The sequence below is a fragment of the Bubalus kerabau genome, chromosome 19 (assembly GCF_029407905.1).
Source record: "Bubalus kerabau isolate K-KA32 ecotype Philippines breed swamp buffalo chromosome 19, PCC_UOA_SB_1v2, whole genome shotgun sequence".
Taxonomy (NCBI): Eukaryota; Metazoa; Chordata; class Mammalia; order Artiodactyla; family Bovidae; genus Bubalus; species Bubalus kerabau.
The window spans coordinates 9437634-9455951 of NC_073642.1; positions in this window are offsets into that span (position 1 = coordinate 9437634).

Here is an 18318-nt window from a genome sequence, read left to right on the forward strand (position 1 = left end):
TCAAATATTAGTTGAATTCTTTCAATGCAGTGTATTAGTTTAAACAAAACAAATAACTTTTCTTTAAAACTTTCATAGAAAGTTTCATAAAGGAAAAGAGGTAAACTAGGAGGTAGAAATGTTTTGCTTCTTTGAATTATCTGTGTTGTAACTTTTTATTTTTTTTTTAATATTGAAAAAAAATCAGTGTTTGAATCAAAGATAGATTGACTCTCTTTTAGGCAGACAAGCCAAACATCTATGTTTCTGTGAGTTCAATGTATCTTTTAATTTTTATATTTATGGCACTTGATCTCTTGCCTATTAATTTCTCCCAAAGTCATTGCTTGGAAATACACTCACTCCTGATTTTTCTTAAAGTGCTTTGGGATTGGGCAACAAAGGGAGTGCTACATTTAAAGAATGAATACAGATCATTACAGTGAAATAAAATTGGAAGGAAAATGTACCTATGGGGGAAAAGATGTTATTTTTAAATAACTGTATTTTTAAGAACTAATGTAGGGTCTTTATAAACTTCATTATGGGATGTTTATACAATGCTTGTCACCAAGCTCTCTGTTCCTCTCAACTAATCCTGCCAAGAAAATTTACAAGATATTCAGACTAGAGATAATGGTCCCAAACACAAATTCTTTGATTGTTTAAAGTAATATTCTATGATTTTTTAGGCTTGGGAGCCCTTAATTAGCATGATTTCATGTCTCAGACTGTGAATGCAATATATTACTTTCAAATATGTTATATTTTGGGTTTACAGGGTCCCTTGATATCCCACAGGGTACTAGTTCCAAGACCCTGCATAGATACCAAACTTTGAGGTTCTCAAGTCCCTTATGTTAAAATGAAAGTCACTCAGTCGTGTCTGACTCTTTGTGACCCCATGGATTGCAGCCTGTCAGGCTTCTCTGTCCATGGAGTTCTCCAGGCAAGAAGAGTGGGTAGCCATTCCCTTCTCCAGGGGATCTTCCCAACTCAGGATTGAACCCAGGACTCCTGCTTTGCAGGCAGATTCTTTACCATCTGAGCTGCCAGGGAAGCCTCAGAATACTGGATTGGACAGCCTATCCCTTCTCCAGGGGATCTTCCCAACCCAGGGATCGAACTGGGGTCTCCTGCACTGCAGGCGGATTCTTTACCAGCCGAGCTACCGGGGAAGCCCATGAAATTGCTTATGTAAATGGACAGTATTTTCACATAACCTATACACACCATTTCATGTACTTTGAATCATTTCTAGATTACTATTACTCTTATTACAACTTAATAAATGCAATGTAAGTAGTTTCTGGGTGTGGTGAATTTTAAGTTGTGCTTTGTGGAAGTTTCTGGACTTGTTTTTATGGAATATTTTCCATCTGTGATTGGTCGAATCCTCAGAGTGGGGTCCTTGGTTAAGGAGGGCTGACTCTTTACAAAGTAGTATATGAGCTCTTCAACTAGCTCAGTATGAAACGGGAGGCAGAAGTGTGCAGTGACCAAGAGCTTAGGCCCTGGAGCCAGACCGTGTGGGTGCAAGGTTCAGCCTCCCCACTAATAAAGCTTTATAAGCTAGCTTCTAGTATCCCTGTCTGTAGAGCGGGAACACTGTAGAGCAGTATGCTGTGGCTATACCAAAGTGTTGTTGAAGGGGTTAAACAATTTAGTATGTGCAGAACACATAGAACAGTAGGAGTTGCCACACTGTGTGCCTTCAGTAAATCTGCACCCTTACCGTCACTTCCACTTGACGGATGAGGAATCTGGGGATGAGGGTGGTCAAAGGTCAGGCCTTAGGCCAAGTCTTGGGGTCTCAGCAGGATGACCTGGTTGAAAACTATCACTTAATATGTCCTGTATATGCCTCTTGATTTTAAAACATCAGTGACTTTCATCAGAAAGATCTGTAATATGTGTTTACTAGCCTTATACATATTTATACAAACAATACACATATCAATGAAATACTTTCATCATATGAAAGTGGCTGGATAGATAATCAAAAAATTTGGGAGTATACATTTACTCAAAATACAGGCTATCTAGTGAGCAGGAAATGACATTTATTGTGGGGGGGGGGCGGGTGGCGGGCGGGGTGTGGAACTCATTTCAGAGCAGCTGAGACAGAAGAAAGTTTATCAAATTTGTAGTTTGAGTTTTGAGACAACTTAAAATATAGCCTCTGGAATAGAAAAAAATTCTTTCAGTTTTTTTTTTTTTTTTTTTTTTTTTTTAAGGAACTCCTCCAAAGGACTGGTTTGTCCTCTAGGTAGGCTGACACTACAGCTTCCCTTGTAGCTCGGTTAGTAAAGAATCTGCCTGCAATGCAGGAGACCCAGGTTCGACTCCTGGGTCGAGAAGTTCCTCTGGAGAAGGAAATGGCAACCCACTCCAGGATTCTTGCTTGGAAAATCCCATGGACAGAGGAGCCTGGCGGGCTATAGTCCAAGGGATAGTAAAATTGAAGGTGGGAGAAGAAGGGGACAACAGAGAATGAGATGGTTGGATGGCATCACTGACTCCATGGACATGAGTTTGAGTAAGCTCCGGGAGTTGGTGATGGACAGGGAGGCCTGGTGTGCTGCAGTCCATGAGGTCACAGAGTCAGGCACGACTGAGCGACTGAACTGAACCTAACCAAGGGATAGTAAAAGGGCTGCTGTGACTGCTGACTGGCCCACCTTGTCCTTGCACAGAGGAAAAGAACGGTGGTTTCACATACAAGCCTAGATGGGAAGTCACAAGGGCAGACCCCACAGAGAGCAGGCGCTGGTGGTGGCCCGGCAGGGATTTAGCTCCTTAATGATGGAACTGGGCACCCTGGGGAGGCTGGCTGGAAACAATAATAGTAACAGCTCATACACTGAGGGGTCAACCTTGGGATTCCTCTCCCTATTCCATATATGCATAGACCCCTCCCATTCTGACACCTGGCCAACGAAGTAAATATAATTATCTAGTTATCCTGGTGAGAAACCAGAGGCTTTAAACAATGGGTCACTTTTCCCAAGGTGACATCTGTAAAAGAAGAGGCAGCAGACCGACCAAAATCTGCCTGAAGATGTCCTCTATGCTCTTAGCCATAAAATTTTAAGTCCCTGCTCCACCAGTGTCTAAATGTGCAATCTTAGCAATGGCCTTAACTTTTCTATCAATCAGTTTCCTTGTTCCTAAAATGGGCAACATAATAGTATCATCGTGGCAGGGCTGTAATAAGTGTGAAGGCGTGTGTGCATGCAGGCTTAGTCATGTCCAACTCTTTGAAACCCCATGGACTATATAACTTGCCAGGCTCCCGTGTCCATGAAATTTTCCAGGCAAGAATAGTGGAGTGGGTTGCTTTTTCCTCATCCAAGGAATCTTCAACTGAGTTAATAAATATAACCCCCCAGATGATGCACTGCACAAGCCCCCAAAATACCAGCTGTAGTTATTGTGATTATAATCGTGTTATGCTGTCCTTCTTTTATACTCCACAGAGCAGCTAGAAGACAGTGGATGATCAAAGAAAAGAAAATCTGATTGAGTTTTCAAATTAAATACTGGTTTTGAAGATTACACAAGGCCCTTAATTCAAGATTCCATAACCAGAAAAACTTCCCACGAGTCTCTGATTCCAACATCCAAATGATGAATGGCAAAGCTCAGAGTAAGGGTGTGGCTTGCAAGCAGGAAATGGCAACTTGTCTGCAATGAAGGGAGACTCCTAGAGGATCTCTGATGGCAGCCTGCATGGTGACTAAGTTGGTCCCTCCCCACTTCTCTGCTGTGCTAGTTGTCTTCTGTTGAAGGTCGCTAAGGAATTATGACAAACAGGAACATTCTCACTAAGCTGGGAGGTGTAGGCCCTGTGCATCTGACACCTCTTGATGGAGCTAAACCGATGACTCAGGTGATGTTTTGTTCAGGTAGACAACTTCTCTGATGGTTGTTTTTGTTGTTTTCATGAATAAAACAGGAGTGTTTTAGATAAAGTGCCTTATACTCCTCCTTGTGTTGATGTCCCCACTTCTTTACCTGACCAAATGCTGGAAGTGTTCCTGTGTCTCACTGACCTGGTTGATATAACCATAAATACTAATCCCTCGTTACATGCTAATTTTCTACAGAAATCAACTTTGGGGAAGAAAACTGATCTCCTTTTGACTTAGTGGTAAAAACGGAAGCTGAACAATGAAGTCAATATTCCAAAGCCAAAAATTATAAGGGGTTTGTGAAATAATAGAAAATATCTATATTGGCCTCTGCCCCTCAGTTTCTGGTATGGAGTGCCTAAATCCCTTGGGTAATAGGAGTGTCATTTTTCCTAAGGACCATTTTTCTTGGTGGACTCCTGGACGGCCACAAGGTGATCACCATAAAGTCTGAGCCATGATTAAAAGCTTGGAACTTTCAGCCCTTCCTGTTCTCTTCTGGGAAGGGGAAAGGGCTGGAACTTAAGTTAATGATCTATCCTTCCTACTTGTTGAAGACTCTGTAAAGATACCAAAAGTACGGACTTTGGAAAATTTCAAGGTTGATGGACATGTTGCAGGAAGGCGGACCCCTTCCAGGGCCCGAAACTGGGCTCTTGTCTAACACTCAGAAATGAATTGTCCGAGGAGACACATGTGCTGACAAAGCAAGAGATTTTATTGGGAAGGGCACCCAGGTGGAGAGCAGTAGGGTAAGGGAACCCAGGAGAACCGCTCTGCCGCATGGCTTGCAGTCTCAGGTTTTATGGTGATGGGATTAGTTTCCGGGTTATCTTTGGCCAATCATTCTAATTCAGAGTCTTTCCTGGTGGCACACGCATCGCTCAGCCAAGATGGATGCTAGCGAGAGGGATTCTGGGAAGTGGACAGACATGCGATGTCTCCTTTAGACCTTTCCCGAACTCTTCCTGTTGGTGGTGGCTTATTAGTTCCATATTCCTTACCAGGATCTCCTGTCATAAAACAACTCATGCAAATGGTTACTATGGTGTCTGGCCAGGGTGGGTGGTTTCAATCAGTGTGCTTCCCCTAACAGACATGCCAGGAGAGTGATGGATTCCAACTTCCTGGGACAGAGCTTCTGTGCTTGGGACCCTTCCAGATCTTGCCCTATGTATCCCTTCATCTTGGTACTAAACCAAACTTGAGTATGCTCATCTGATCAGCAGCGAAGCCCATCTACTGCCAGTACCATCAACCATCAGGCTGTGGTGAAAGAAAGATTACAGCATTTATTGCCAGGCACCAAGCAAAGAGTATGGGTAACTAATGCTCTAAAGCCCCAAATTCCCCAAGGCTTTCGGGGTAGGGTTTTTAAAGCCAAGGTGAAGGAGAGGGTAATGTGGTACGTGATCAGTTCATAGTGATCTTTTTGATTGATTGGTGGTGATGTAATAGGATGGTGTTTCGGGAATCTCAATTATCAATTCTCTGGCTCAAATCAGTCTGGGATCTATGTGCCTGTGGTCAGCATGCTGTCAACTTTCTGTTTGGTAGGAGTTTAGTATCTGACAAAAAAACTTCAAGGGTATGGTTCAAGACATTATCTATAGCCTTTGAGGAGGAACTAGAAGTCCTTGACTTTGTTTTAAGGTTTAACTGTTATTATTTTGTCATGTTTGACCCTTTTTCATTGTTTTTGTTTTCTATCAATTTTCCAATGAAATGTGTTCTTTGGAACTTGAGGAAGACCTCAGAAGCTAAAGATTTCCTATGAACAAGAGGCAGGTGAGGGACATGGGATGGGGATCAGTCTATCCCTGGGAAGGCCTCACAGGAGGGTTCTGCTCAGTTTCAACCTGGAAGTTCATTTGTTTCTGTTATTACATCCTTTATAATAAACCAGTAAATGTGTTCCTGTGAGTTGTGTGAGCCATTCTAGCAAATTATTGGACTCAAGAAGAGGGTCTTGGGAGCACTAATCTGTAGCCAGTTAGTCTTGAGTACAGGTGGCAGCTTGGGATTGGCAATTGGCATTTGAAGTGGAGGCAGTATTGTGGGACTGGGTCCTCAACCTGAGGATCTGATGCTATTTACAGGTTGTTGTTGTTCAGTCGCTAAGCAATGTCTGACTCTTTGGGACCCTATGAACTGGAGTACGCCAGGCTTCCCCATCCTTCATTATCTCCTGGAGTTTGCTCAAACTCACATCCATTGAGTCAGTGAGACCATCCAACCATTTCATCTTCTGTCCGCCTCTTCTCCTGCTACGTTCAATCTTTCCCAGCATCAGGGTCTTTTCCAATGAATCAGCTCTTCACATAAGGTGGCCAAAGTATTAGAGCTTCAGCATCAGTCCTTCCAGTGAATATTCAGGGTTGATTTCCTTTAGGATTGACTGGTTTGATCTTTTCACAGTCCAAAGGACTCTCAAGAGTTTTCTCCAGCATTTATAGGCAGCAAAACTGAATTGAATTGTAGGACACCCAGCTGGTGTTGCTTAAAGTGTGAAAAAACCAATGTACACTAGGTGACATGTTCTAAGCGTGATAGTAGTATGAAAATAAAGGAGAAACACACAGGCAAGTTTTCCAATACAGGTTTCAGAGTAGTTTCATGAGTGTAAAAGAGAAAACCAATGATAAAGAAGAGTTCAGAGCAATAGCATCACATTGGCTCAATGGCAAGCCTCATCACTATGGCTCTGAGCATCAGGGCCAATACTCGGACATCTAAAATGGAGAGGCAGGTGAGTAGATGGAGGAATAAAGGAGGAAACTTCATAGTTTTGTCACTCGAGTGTATGTTCCTCGGTTCTTTGTCTCGTCACAACAAAGATTTGGACCAACGGACATTAAAGCCCTCGGTGCATCACAGCTCTCGGGTCTTGGACAAACAGTGTTACAGCTCCATTTTATTTAGAAGATAGCAGGAAAGTGAGAGAGAGAGAAAGAAAAGAGCGCACGCACCTGGGAGAGAGAGTCCCTGAGAAAGCGCTTTGGCTCCTCCTTTTATATGTTTTTTCCTCCACCTGGGCGACGGACATTAAAGCCCTCGGCGCGTCACAGCTCTCGGGTCTTGGACAAACCGTGCTACAGCTCTTAGGCAAATCAGTGTTACAGCTCTAGCTTATTTAGAAGCTAGCAGGAGAGAGAGAGTGAGAGAGAGAGAGAGAAAGAAAAGAGCGCACGCACACGGGATAGAGAGTCCCTGAGAAAGAGCTTTGGCTCCTCCTTTTATATGTTTTTTCCTCCACCTGGGCCTGCCATATGCAAATTGGGCTTAGCCAGGAGTGCTGTTTGTTCTGCCTGAAGTCTTCACTCTGGTCCTTGGACCTTCTTTGACCTTCCTTGTCTTCTAGTCACTGCCATTTTGGACTCCTTTTCCCTATTCTACCTACCTAACAGTTTAATTTCTCCAAAAGGATGGTTCAGGTAATGGAAAATAACCAAATCAAAGAGTTTTTTAAGTCCTCACTTTCTGGAAATATCATTATGTTTGTGAAACCCAATTACTTCTCTGCCTGTGTCAGCCTTTCTCCTGGATCTAAGGTGGACTCCTCCTTGTTTATCCTGAAGGTGGACGATGCCTATTTAGCAACAGGCCTTATGAGCAGGTCATCCTCGCCTACACACTAGCCTACACACGAGTTGAACCAGCCTTTTTGGATGAGTAATGGAGGTGGCTGGATTCTGCACAATTATAGGTTACTGAGTACAGTGCGTTATGCCACTCAGGGAGTTTCTTTCCCATGACAGTGGGCACACCCACTCACTTGATCCTTTGCTTTAGAAACATCCAAATGTATGACTCAGTTCCTGCAGCCTAGAACCCCGTGGACAATGATTGGTACCCAGATGAACTTGAGGGGACTGGCCACCTTAGTCACCTAGAATGTCCCCTTAGTGCCCTGTCTAGGTTTCTTTCCCTTTTGCCTCTGCTGAAACTATTAATACCCGCTTCAGTACAGACTCCACAGCACTCTAAATTCAAATGTGGCCTTGCCTCCTGCTCTGACCTGTCTGTCACCTCCCCAGGCCAGGATTTCTCCACCTTAGGTGCTGTGCTCCCGCAGGCTGCCTGAGGTTCTCGTTTTCATCCTTTATTTACAATCCTGCCTCTTCCTGGAATGCTTCCCTCACTCATCACCATCAGGCCAAGTCGCACTCATCTTTCAGGTATGTACTCAGGCATGACACTCTCCAGGAAGCCTTCCTTAAACACCTGGATTCCTTCCCTGACACGTGGGCATGGCTCTATGTCAGCACTAATCTCAAGATTATGTGCCCATCTCCTGGAAGACGCAGTGAAATCCCTTCAGGCATGGCCCTGGTCTTATCTGATTCTGTGAAGACCTAGCACCTGACACAGGATGTGTTCATAGACATTCAGCAAATGTCTGTCGAACTGACCTGGTTCCCAACTCCCATGTCTCTGCTCAGATGTTCGGATCAGATTCTCATCAATATGTCTCTCTCTTTGTCACAGAAACCAGTACTTGAGAAACGAAGCACCATACTCGGAGAGTTGGAGAACTCAGGCTTATTATGCTGGCCAGCCCAGAAGAGATAACACTCCAAGCTCTAAGCCAGGAACAAAGAGGTTACAGAGTTTTTATAGACAGACTGTAGTGGGCAACACTCGCTGCCAATAGGCTGGTTTAAACTAAGGAGTTTTGCACGTGCAGGAACAGCAGTCAAGATGGGGAGGGGGATGCCTGACCTTTACATGGACAGGCATGATTAAGCAGGTTTGCAGGGGCTGGGCAATTGCAAAGAGCAGAACAAGGGTGAGTGAGATAAACTCCAGTTCCTAGTATCGCAAGTCCCCACTTTCTAAGACTATGTGACCTACATGATCTAGACTTTGCAAGGGGCAAGCTGAGTTGCAGAGGCAGAATGAGCAGGAGGTTATGTAAAATTTTAACTTTTTCTCTTCATCTTCAGCTTCCACAGCCCTTGATCTTACAACGAGGTCAAGTGGAACAGGGCCTGGAGTCTAAGTTTAAGATGATAAATAACTTCTTTCTGGAACACAGAGCCTGTTTTGAGCACAACAAAGGGAGACGAACCTTCTGGTCTTTTGAGAGCATGAGCAAAACATTCGCCCTGCGTTTCCTCTAGCTGTCTGGCCACTGATGGGTGGCTTTCTGTTCCTTGGTTCATGTGCTCTGTGGTCTGCTGTGCCTCCTGGCCACGTGGGGCAATTGATGTGCTTTCTGTTCCTCGGTTCATGTGCTCTGTGGTCTGCTGTGCCTCCTGGCCACGTGGGGCAATTGATGTGCACTCACTGGACTCATCCAACACGCACCACCCAGAGCCTTTCGGAGGCTCCTAGGACAGTGGCAGGAGTCTTTCCGAGACTGTGCCTGAGTGACGGAAGTGGAAATAGACATCCTTGGTCTCTGATTGTTACCAGTTTCCCCTTTCTCCTTATGCCTCCTGGCAGATGGTAAGTGAGGGAGCTGCCCAGAGCAGCTCCTTAGGAAGGGGACATGGATACTTTGCAGGTGTGAGTGGCAGCTCCCTGCTGAGCACCCCCAAAGGATGCCCTGGAAAGTAGCAAGGAAAGCACACCTGTGGTCTCAAGACCCTCATGCACAAATGCACAAGAACACATGTGCACACACATATACACATGCATTTTTAATTCTTTGGTAACCTCACTCCTAAGCAAGGTCTGTCCTTAGAGACAAATGATGGGATGACCCCTTTTCATGGTAACCCCCTTAGACAAATACGAGAATTATTTTCATCTTTGTCGGCTCCAGTCTGTAAGAAGGAGGTGAAAACTGAGTCAGGGAGAACTGGGCTCGAGATTGATTTCCAAAGTGGCTCTTAGGCCAGGAGGTTCATGCAGCCCTGACACATCTTGAAGTTTCTTATCTCTTTGAATAAAAGAATGATAATCTTGGAGAAGAGGGGCAGGTGGGAAGGAGGGCGTGATGAATATTGTCAGCAAAAGTGAAGCCTCTTAGTGATTTTACCACTTTGTGAAGTTCCAGAAAGAGTCCAGTTAATTTTCTTATGCTGGACAATAGGGAAATTGGTTAGCATAAACCACTACATTATTGGTTTGGATCATTTGTTCTCAGCAGTTCTTCATGCTCACGCTGGATATTCCCGGGGAAAGCTGAAGCACTGCTTTGCTTCTCTTCCATCCCAGTGGAGGAGCGGGCCCCATGTGGATTTTAAAATCCACAACCCCAGGCATCAAAGACTCTTTGGAACGCGGCCCTAGCAGTGCCAATACACTCCCCTCCATGGGGTCTTGCTCTGTTTATCTCTGTTCACAGTTTATCTGTGGACCAAGAAGTTTTCTTGAATACGAGGGGGTGAATCAGGCTCCATCCAGCACAGACCATTGGTGGTTTTCATTCACTGGAGCCTCCTTTGTGGAAGAAAGGACTTCTTGATTCTTATCACCCAAACATACCATTTAGAGTAGCCAATGCCGAATTTTTTTTTCCTTTCCCATGATTTTGCTAAAGACTTTGTTTTCCTCACAAACAAAGGAGATTTAAATCAGGGAGGGTCCTCTGTCATAACAAAATACTAAGAAGCCACTTCCTGTTAGAGTCATCTTTCCTAGGGAATTTCCCAGACGCCTCCCTTGGGTTTTTATTAAGAGCCAGAAGTCTGTGTATCTACCTTTTCCCAGTGCAGCCCTGGGCAAAGCGTAATGGTGCTGTCTGATTTAGCCCAACAAAGAGCAATCGCCCTTTTAATTCTGTTGTCCTTCAGAGAGAGAACAGGCTTCATGGAAATCTGTAGGAATTGTTGGGGGTGGGGTGGTTGGTTTTAAGTTACAGGAAAACTGTACGTGTTGCAGGGCCAAGGCGACCAACAATCCTTCCAACCTGTTCCAGACCCATGGACCTGGCCTCCTTCCCAGCACATTGCTGGGAAAGCTCCCATTCATCCTCGGTCCCTGCTCTGAGCATCTGGGGAATTCCCAGAAAGTTTTGAAGCAGAATGACTTGTGTGACTGCAGATTCTTCAACTTTAGCTCTGAGAAATTCCAGCCCTTGTGCAGAGCCAAACTGGGTGAAGAGTGAGGGGCCTCACGGAGGCACACTGCAGCAGCTGGAAAAGACGTGCTGCTGAGAGAGGCAGCACAGATTTGATGATCTGGCTCTGAAGACGATTCGGAAAGAGAGGTTGCAAAACCGTGTGTGAGCAATGTGAGTGGGCCTGCAGCAACTCTGAAGCTCACAGCCTTCACTGTATTTATGCAGTGTTCATTTTTCCAAAAAAAATCAGCTTTAATTCTTTTTCCTTTTAATCAATCAAGAGCAACAAAACTTTTATTACATTTTTACTGAAGTATGGTTGATTTTCGGGCTTCCCTGGTGGCTCAGCAGTGAAGAATCCACTGCAATGCAGGAGCCGCAGGAGATGCAGGTTTGAGCAGGACTTTGTTGTTTACCCATCCAATACACAAGAGTTTGCATCCACCAATCCTGAGCTCCCAGTCTCTCCCTCCCCTGGCCCCCTCCCTCTTGGCAACCACAAGGCTGTCTCTATGTTTGTGAGTCTTGTTCTGTTTCATAGACAGGTTCATTTGCATCATATTTTAGATTCTACATATAGGTGGTATTATGTGGTATCTGTTTTTGTATTTCTGATTTACTTAGCCTAGTATGATCATCTCTAGGTCCATTCATGTTGCTGCAAATGGCAGTATTTTATTTTATTTTTTATGTCTGAGTAATATTCCATTGTCTATGTATACCACATCTTCTTTATCCATCCGTCGATGGACATCTAGGTTTTTCCATGTCCTGGCTATTGTAAATAGAGCTCTTATTAACATTCATATGCATGCATCTTTTCAAGTTATAGTTTGTCTGGGTGTATGCCCAGGAGTGGCGCTGCCGGATCATATGGTAACTCTGTGTTTAGTTTTCTGAAGAACCACCACACTGTTCTCCATAATGGCTGCATCAGTTTACATTCCCGCCACGTGTAGGAGGGTTCCCTTTTCTCCAGTGTCCCTCCAGCATTTATTATTTGTAGGCTTTTTAATGATGACCATTCTGACCTCTGTGAGGTGATACCTCATTGTAGTTTCAGTTTACATTTTTCTAATAATTAGTGATGATGAGCATCTTTTCGTGTGCTTTTTGGCCGTAACGACAGACCTTTCTTGAGTACCTGCTCTGAGCCTAGAAATGGGGTAAGCACTGGAAAAGTAAAGAAGAATTCAGCAGTCACTGTCTCAAGCAGCAGACACAAGAACGCACTCGTGTGTACACAGTGCGGTCAACACTGTACCCGAGGAGTGTCCTCTTTGGGGATGGGGGAGTGGGCAAGGGAGTTATAGTTCAGCTTCTTCCTCTAGAGAGGAGAGCAGCGCAGAAGTGGATGGGAATAAAGATCACTACTCTACCAGCCCGGAGAAGGCAATGGCAACTCACTCCAGTACTCTTGCCTGGAAAATTCCATGGATGGAGGAGCCTGGTAGACTACAGTCCATGGGGTCGCAAAGAGTTGGACACGACTGAGTGACTTCACTTTCTTTCTTTCTTTCTATACTTCATTCTGGAGAAGAAAATGGCAACCCACTCCAGTACTCTTGCCTGGAAAATTCCATGGGTGGAGGGGCCTGGTGGGCTACAGTCTATAGGGTTGCAAAGAGTCAGACACGACTGAGCGACTAACACACACACCCTCCACCAGCCCAACTGTTGACCCTATAATGATAATAGCCTTTCTATATAAATTTTATTTTTTTAGCTCTTGTGAGACTCCATGTCCTTAGAACAAAGGCTGAGTGCATTCAGGTGAAAGCTAAGTGTCCGGACTGTCCAGCCCAAGAAGAGATGGGTCAGTTGCAGAGTCCAGTCTGGGAGGGAGGAGACCTCAGTCTCAGCACCCAACTCCACTGTGCAGACCCTGAACGAGCCAGTCTTACCCCAGACCCTTTTATCCACCCTCCAGCCCTTTGTCCTGCTAGGAGTCTGAGAACCCCAGTGCCGTCAGGACATGGTCCTGAGCTCTGTCTCAGAGAAGGAAAGGCAGACAGCTGAGTGCCCAGTGAAGGCAGCTCTCAGGGGGAGGCATCAGGGCCAAGAGGGGCCTGGGGCTCGGTGAGGCTTAGATAACACTTGTATCTGCTCTGTTTCATACCTTCCTCCTATGGTCATAAGGTGAAGTGAAAGAAGCTAAGAGAGTACGGTAGGAAAATTGGAAACAGTTTGAATGCCCAACAGTAGCATACTGGTTAATTACTGCACAGTCTAAGTCTGGACTATTATTTCAGCATAGTGACTGAAAAAGCAGGTTTTACAATTGAGTTCCCAATGAGATCTCAATTACATCTAAGCTCATAATTTAAATGAACCAAATACAAAGGTATTAATTTATCTGAATGTGGGATTTATTGACTTTGTTTTACTTTCTCTGTACGATCTGAGTTGACATAGACAATAGAAGTTATTCAATTTTTTGAAGATTAACAAATCCTCCAAACCAAGTACCAAAGAATGCTCTGATCTTGCAGATGACCTCTGGAGATTAGATTTCCCCAAAATTTGTGTCTTCCCTCCTTCCCCCCACTACATTCTCATCACTTCCTGGCTAGATCATGAATCAGAAAAAGATCCACAAGCCGCAAACCAAACCGACTAAAAATGAACCCACATCAACCATCTGGTGTCCTTCAGGTGTCTCTTCCCAGCTCCTTCATAGAGGGCCTGGGCCCTTTAAGAACACTCATCCCACAAATATTTGTTGAGAAAGTGCTATATTCCTTCATAGAGGGCCTGGGCCCTTTAAGAACACTCATCCCACAAATATTTGTTGAGAAAGTGCTATATTCCAGACACGGCTCTGAGCACGGACAATATACTTGCCCTAATTTTCACCTTTTTCCCCCTCTACTGAATAGCAGCTATCTCCTCTTTGAGGTTCACTTTCCCGTAGTCTACATGGTTGGGGAGGGAGGAGGAAGGAGATAAAACTAATACCAGCTGAGCCTCCACTATTATCTCCTTTAGTCCTCTTAATAACCACGTGAGGATTTTATAGAAGGGGAAACAAGCTCAGAGAGGCTAAGCAATTTGTAAAAGTCACACAGCAATTGAGGAGACCAGCATGGCCACATTCTTGCTTTTCTTAAGGCATTATCCTGACACTTTGAAGAAGTGTAAAACAGTTCCAGTTCCTTTATTCCAGACCCAGGTTTGTATTCCATTAGCAATGGCACCCCACTCCAGTACTCTTGCCTGGAAAATCCCAGGGACGGAGGAGCCTGGTAGGCTGCAGTCCATGGGGTCACGAAGAGTCGGACATGACTGAGCGACTTCACTTTGACTTTTCACTTTCATGCACTGGAGAAGGAAATGACAGCCCACTCCAGTATTCTTGTCTGGAGAATTCCAGGGATAGGGGAGCCTGATGGGCTGCCGCCTACGGGGTCGCACAGGGTCGGACACGACTGAAGTGACTTAGCAGCAGCAGCTTTAGTAAGACATCCAGACATAAGAACTCTCCAGAATTTTGAGTCCTCAGATTTAAAGAGGATTGTTACCATTCTTGATTCAGTTTTTAATTCCCATAGGCAACAAAATAGAACTAAGAAATTCCTATACTTTATTTTTCAAATTTCCTCTTTCATTAGACCTCACCAGCCAGTCACTTTCCATAAAATGCTGGAGATTATTTTCCCTCAGAAATTCCATAAGCTGATCTGACTTACAGGGACACGGGGTCCTGCTCATGTCCAGAGGCACAGCCAGCTCATCAGCTGCCTTCCTGCTTCTCTCCAGGCTCCTCTCCTTGATTTCTTCCGCTCTCCGGGAATCGCCAAGCGCTTCCGCAGCTCCGAACTTTGCACCTGCTCTTCTGGTCAGGAGCACTCTCCGGGCTGGCCCCCAGGGGCTGACTTCTCATCATCACTCCCATGTTGCTCTCACACTATTCTTTCCCAAAGGCCTTCCCTCTGGAAGCCCGCGGGAAGGCTTCCAAACTGGACTCTGGAGGCTGGCGGGAACAACTCCGTGCCAGGACACATCGCCTCCAGGGAGAGAAAGTGGGGTGAGCGCAGGCACGTGAGAGACAAGGAGGCCAGAAAACACATCAAAAAGCTGCGCCACAAATACTGAGCCCGCCTGCAGCAACCGCTGAAGGCCACATGCCTAGAACCCGCGCCACAGCAAGAGAAGCCACCGCGATGAAGGCCTGTGCCGCAATGAAGAGTGACTCCTGCTTATGGCAACTGGAGGAAGTCTGTGGGCAGCAACAAAGGCCCAGAAGAAAGCAGGCAGAAATAAACAAATAAATAAATCTGAAAAAAAAAAAAAAAAAAAAAAAACAAACGTTGGGAAACGAGATCATCTTTTAAATATCTAGATATTCCCGTTCATTCCTTCCACATCTTTTCTTCCTTCCCACCTGAGATCTATAAGAGGCTTCTCTCAGCCACTTTGACCAGAGGATTATTTTTTTTCCCTCTGAACACAGTGGCATCAATAGATTTTTTTATATTGGAATTCATTTCTCATGTAAAAATTGTTCTACCTGCCTGCCATTGGATCCTATTTCGTTGTTTTCCTCATTGAAGACTTAACCTCTTCCCCGGGATCAGATCTTCGGGAAGGTTTCTCAGGTTTCCTGAGGGCACCAATCTCGTCTACTGCGAAAGTCAAGCGGATCACCTCAGATAATGGGACGAGAAGTGATATAAGTCAGAAGGTGACCCAATTACCCAATTGTTTGTTCTGTGTCCCATGGAGAAAGCCAAAGCTGAAATTCAGTAACTGATGACAGAAAGGTCTGGGGGTAGAAAGTGACCTGAATTCTGAAAAGGAAATCTGAGTAATGAGCTGGCGTTTCTCCAAAACCTGTTTATTGTGTGAATTCCTGGAAGACAGCGTGGATCCCCGAGCCGGGCGGGAGTACCACACTTAAGCGACCGCTTCCCAGAGATCCGCAAAGGCCGGGGGAACAAACCCTGTGGCTTGGCGAGCAGAGGACAGCGTTGCGTCTTGGCAGAGTGAATTTTTTCTATTGGTTCTGTTGTTACTCTTGATCGTGTTAACTCTATGGGGTCAGCTCTATGGAGAGATCAAAATTAATATCTTTTATTCTAAAACTCGCCTGTAAGCAACAGCATCAGCCACAAGTATTTTTGGCCAGACACCATCTGATAGACACTGCTCTAGGCTGTGAAAGTGCAGCAGTGGGAGCCAGACCTCGTTCTGTCCCCATGGAGACACCACCTCCATACGAGCACAGAGGACCTCCAATTCCGAGGCCTGTAAACTGAGGACAGCAGTGCTTCTGATTACAAGGCAACGTGAGAAAAGAGAGCCTACCTGCGGACAGCGCCAGTGCTCATGCTGACCTCAGTAAAGGCCCGACCGGGGAATTTCACTCCCCACCCTCTCATTACCCTCCCTCTGCCTTCACTGCCATAATGGCTTCAAGTCATGACACTCATTGGTCTAAAAATACTGGATTACAATCCCAGTAAGTGGAACCTCCCTGGTGGTCCAGGGGTTAAGAATACACCTTGCAATGCAGGAGATGGGGGTTCAATCCCTAGCTGGGGAACTAAGACCTCACAAGCTGTGTAGCAACTGAGCCTGAGTGCCGCAACTCCTGGGAGCCACACGTAGAGAGTTCATGCCCGCCAATGAAAATCTCATATGCCGAAGCTAAGACCTGATGCGCCAAATAAATGAATTAATTAATATTCAAAAAGAATCCGGAAACAAGATCTCTCAATAGACTTACAAGACATGGGAACATTCTCTAGCTTCAAACCTTCCTGAAACTGCCTCTGTTTTATGATTTGTTGGGTTTCCCTGGTGGCTGAAATAGTAAAGTAAAAATCCACCTGCAATGCACAAGACCCGAGTTGATTCCCTGGAAGATCCCCTGGAGAAGGGAATAGCTGCCCACTCGAGTATTCTTGCCTGGGGAATCCCACGGACAGAGGAGCCATCCATGGGGTGGCAAAAAGTAGGACACGACTGAGCAACTAACACACACACACACATGACTCATCTACTTGAAATTTAAGCTGAACTTTTAAAGAGTTTATGTCTTAGGTTATAAGTGTAAGAGATTTTTTTAAATGCAAAGTCTGAAGAGCCATAGAAATAGTTCTTTGGCAGTTTCCTTTGCTAGCAAAAACATTTTTAGGCTTCAGAGAGATATTTATTTGAACACTGAAGACAGTGTGACTGTGAGAGGAGAAAACAACACAGCAGAGCCAACACAGAGGAGACAAGAGAAAGCCTGAGCTCTGACATGAGTTTGGATGGCCCACCTCTCCCAGCCTCTGCCTAGTCTAGAGTGAGAGGTATCATATGGGGGTCCTCTGAGATCACCAGGTTCTGTGAGCCCGTGAAGGACAAAAATGTCTATCACACACTATTTGATGTTGTCTAGGACCTAAAGGAAATCAACCTTGAAAATTCATTGGAAGGACTGATAGTGAAGCCGAAGCTCCAATTCTTCAGCCATCTAATGCAAAGAGACAACTCATTGGAAAAGACCCTGATTCTGGGAAAGACTGAGGATAGGAGGAGAAGGGGGCAACAGAGGATAAAACAGTTGGATGGGATCACTGACTCAGTGGACATGAGTCTGAGCAAGCTCAGGGAGAAAGTGAAGGACAGGGAAGCATGGCATGCTGCAGCCCACGGAGTCACAGAGTTGGACATGACTTAGTGACTGAACCACAACAACAAGGTGATGAGTAGCAGATATTTGCCAGACAATTCATTTGATTTTTTAAAGAAATGGTTGTAAGAGTAAGAAAATAGCACACTAATAATAACGGACATTTGTCAAAAGTTTTAAATGTGCCAGACACTAGGCTTTAAGCTTTTTCATATTGAGCCTTTCTTTAAATTTCATGACAACGCAGCGGCAAAAGTAGCATTATGATCTATTTTCCCACATCCATGGAAACTGAGGCTGAGAAAAGTGATACCACCAGCCAGAAGTGTTAAAGCTGGAAATTGGCAGAAATAAGGCTCAAACCCAGGTGCTGGGCTGCAGCTGCTGAGTCCTAAGGAGGGAGCCTCCTAGGAGTAGATACCTGCCCCAGGAACGGTCTCTGTGAGCTGTGTGTGTGGGGGTCTAAGGCTATGGCTCTCTCTCCAGTTTTCACGTGAAGAAGCGACCTCATAGATCCATTCCCCAGGATGGGGTTCTCGCAGGCAAGCTGAGGCCTAACCTTACAGCTGACTGTCAGTTATACAGAGCCACCACTCACCTAGGATTTGGTGTTCTGACAAAGATGCTCAGACAGCACCCCGTATGGCCCAGGACTCATCTAATTGTCTACCAGTCTATGCCCTAGTCTTTGGGCATTCTTAGCTGTCTGTTCATGTCTCAGGGACACGTCTCTGAGATGCAATGTAAGGTGTTTTGAGGGATTAGGTGGTGTTGAAGTGGGCAGCATTTGA